Raw genomic sequence first — 3,551 nt, 5'->3', positions numbered from 1 at the left:
AGAGAATCTATACTTTAAAGACACACTGCTGGGCACTGCTGGGGCAGACACCACAGACGATTTATATCAGTCACTCCTTAAACTAAAGAAAAAAGAAATTGACTATTACTTACATGGAGTAACATTATCCGATTATCATAAAGAACGCAAAATCCCTAGGGGGTTTCGTATCAAAAACGTGCCCACCATAGGGAGAAATAACATTGAATTCTGCAGGCGTTGGATCGCAGTCTTGAATAAATGCTCCCTGGACTTAATCCTACTAGTGATTGAAGAATCCGGAAGGGAGTTGAATTGCATTAAAGAAAAAATAAAATCATTTGATACCACACACAAGAATACCCTCAGCAGTGACACTACCACAGATTGGTTTACTAAATTAAACTCACAGGTGGAGGAATACAAAAAGGAACTTATTAAATACAAAAAAGAGAAACTGCATAAAGTAAACACGGACTACCAAGAACAGAGGGTGTATTCCTGGGCGACAGGGAGAACATTACCAAATCGCCAACTAAGAACCAGATTTAGAAAAACAAGAAACTATTTTGACACTGATCAATCAAGTGGAGCAAATTCCTCCCAAAGTGAACAAGACACTAGTACTACCCCTGCCTCTTATAAACCCCCTTTAGGGGTTACCACGCGTGCAAAAAAAGGAGAAGGACCCGCACGCGACGTGGTGGGCAGAACAACAGGGAGAGCAAGAAGACCCTACAAAAGGTGAATTTGATTGTGAATTTATCCAGTAAAATTCTTTTGGCAACGGAAGAAGTATTAAACAAGGGTTTATCTTTTATTCCCACGTGTCAATTTGATAGTTTCTGCTGGAAAAAAGACCTTTGGCGATTCAATCGCAATTTAAAACTTAAAGAATTCTATTCAACATCCCAGGGAGATAATATGACTTACTCCACAGGACCAATATGAAAGAAATCAACCTTTGAACCCCAATCCCACAATGCCTCCATCAAAAGTTTTGTCAGACTCTTAGATCATAACGTTACTGAGGATGCTAAGAACCGGAAGCAGATACATCATAACTTGACGAAGGATGAACATAAAGCATTAGTAGCCCTGAGTAAGAACAGGGACATTGTGATTCATGCCGCAGACAAGGGCGGTTCAGTGGTCATACAAGACACAAGTGCTTATAAGGAAGAATTATATCGGCAATTGAATGATCAAACCGTATATGAACGTTTGGAACAAGATCCTACCAATCGGTACAAACAGGAATTAGAGGACACCTTACAAGGGGCAGTCTTGAATAATTGGATTAACCAGGATACAGCCTTGCATCTGATGACCAATAGACCTACAGTACCATTGATCTACACTCTACCTAAGATACATAAGTCACTTCAGTCACCTCCGGGTCGTCCGATTATTTCGGCTAGGAATTCTCTGTACAGCCCCATTTCCAAGTACTTAGACTTTTATGCACAACCTCTCATTAAGGAAGAATCAACTTTTCTCAAAGATACTAATTCTCTTTTAGAGAAATTACATCAACTTAAAAATTTACCTGACAGTTTATTGTTGTGTACTATAGATGTTGTATCTCTTTATACAAGTATTCCTCATACAGAAGGTTTGGAAAGTATGGAACAATTCTTACGGGCTCACGATGGCTATACGGGCCCCAATATTTCATTTTATATTAATTTGCTGGAGAAAACATTAACAAGAAATTATTTTTTGTTTGACAGTTCCTTCTTTCAACAGAGAAAAGGTTGCGCTATGGGTTCTCACGTAGCACCGTCTTTCGCTAATATTTACATGTTTTCAGTGGAAAAATTACTCTTTTTTGACAATCCTGATTTCAATAAATATGTGCTGTTTTTTACCAGATATATTGATGATATTCTGGTAATATGGTCTGGCACAGAACAGGACTTTGTATCTGCTTTGACCAGGATCAATGCTATGCACAATCATATCAAATTCACTTATGAATATAGTTTTGATACAGTACATTATTTAGATGTTAATATCAAGTGGACTGGCACAAACTTCAATACCAGTGTGTATACTAAACCAACGGATTGCAATACAGTTCTCCACGCCCAAAGTCATCATCCAATTGCCTTAAAGAAATCTTTACCATATTCACAGTTTCTGAGGATTTACAGGATCACCAACAATGAAACCATTGCTGAGACACAAATCAACAAAATGATGTTTAAATTTCTCAACAGAGGATATACTTTGAGTGATTTAACAGCTGCTAAATTGAAAGCCATTGACAAAATGAAGAATCCGGAGATGACTCAAACAGAACTTAATAGCAAAAAATCAAATATGATCTTTATCAGCAAATTCAATACAGCAAGCAAGTCTGTTAAGAAAAACACAAAGAAACTGTGGCCCATCATTAATACTGACCACAACTTAAAACCTCTAAAGAACTCAAGGATTATGTTGGGACATCAAAGAGGCAAGAATTTGAAAGACTGGTTAGTCCGTAATGATGTTTCTACTGATCAAGTGCATCCTGAAATTCATTTCTTAACCAAAAAAGCAGGATGTTACAAATGTATTGGATGTACTACTTGCCGATATATGGAAACAGGCCCAGATGTGGTACACCCTCATTCGGGGAGACGCATACCGCTCAAACATGTGCTCACTTGTACCAGCAAGTATATTATTTACATCATTCGCTGCCCCTGTGGTCTGGCATATATACGGAAGACTTCCTGCACAGCCCGGATCAGAATGGCGCAACATCGGACGGCCATCCGACAAGCTTTAGAAGGCAAAGAAGTTGATCAACCTGTGCACGACACTTTCGAGACTTTCGTCATCCATTAGCTACTTTATTGTATAAGATTATTGATCATGTTCCCCTATCCAGAAGAGGAGGAGATAGGGATAAGCAACTGCTACAATTGGAGGCTTTTTGGATACATCGTATGAACACAGTATCCCCTGGTGGATTGAATGAGAACTTGTCTCTTGCTTGCTTCCTTTGAGGAGTATATTTATTTTTTTCACAGGTTGGAGTGATTTTCACACTCCGGTATGGTCCTCCTATGAGTGGAGTTGATACCATTTAGTTATTTAGCCTGATCTGATCGGCCATTCCTTTATCTCTTATACTATCCTCTTTGGGCCAACACGGACGTTTGCAGAAATGGCATCCATTACTTCCAGTGTTTACAACCATACTATCGCTGAAAGTGCCCGATCTCGTCTGATCTTGGAAGCGATACAGCGCTTGACCTGGTTAGTACTAGGGAGGGTGACCACCTAGGAATACCAGGTGTTGTAACCTTATTTATTGGATTATTTATTGGATCACTTATGCTGCCACATATGGTTTCCTTCCAAAGTCGTTCCGTGATCAATTTCATGTCTCTTCTAATTTTCCTTTTTCTTTTCATTATAGCCGATTAGACAATAGGCCACTATTCATCAACTGACGTGTTTTTCTGATTCTCATGTATTCACAGATATTTTTACAGGTTTACTCAGCACTTGTTTGCATCAATACAGGTTGTCAAGATGGTCAGCCTATTTTTTTATTATATAGGCATCTTTTGATT

The 3,551-nt window shown here is 38.7% G+C and overlaps 1 pseudogene; it reads left to right on the top strand.

Moving 5' to 3' along the window:
• The first annotated feature begins 3,160 nt into the window (after positions 1-3,160).
• Positions 3,161-3,280, top strand: LOC148506667 (5S ribosomal RNA; annotated as a pseudogene).
• The last annotated feature ends 271 nt before the right edge of the window (positions 3,281-3,551 follow it).

Source organism: Taudactylus pleione, unplaced genomic scaffold (assembly GCF_031769625.1).
Source record: "Taudactylus pleione unplaced genomic scaffold, aTauple2 ptg000398l, whole genome shotgun sequence".
NCBI classification, from domain to species: Eukaryota; Metazoa; Chordata; class Amphibia; order Anura; family Myobatrachidae; genus Taudactylus; species Taudactylus pleione.
Note: the sequence above shows the minus strand (reverse complement) of the source record. Positions and strands in the feature narration are given on the sequence as shown.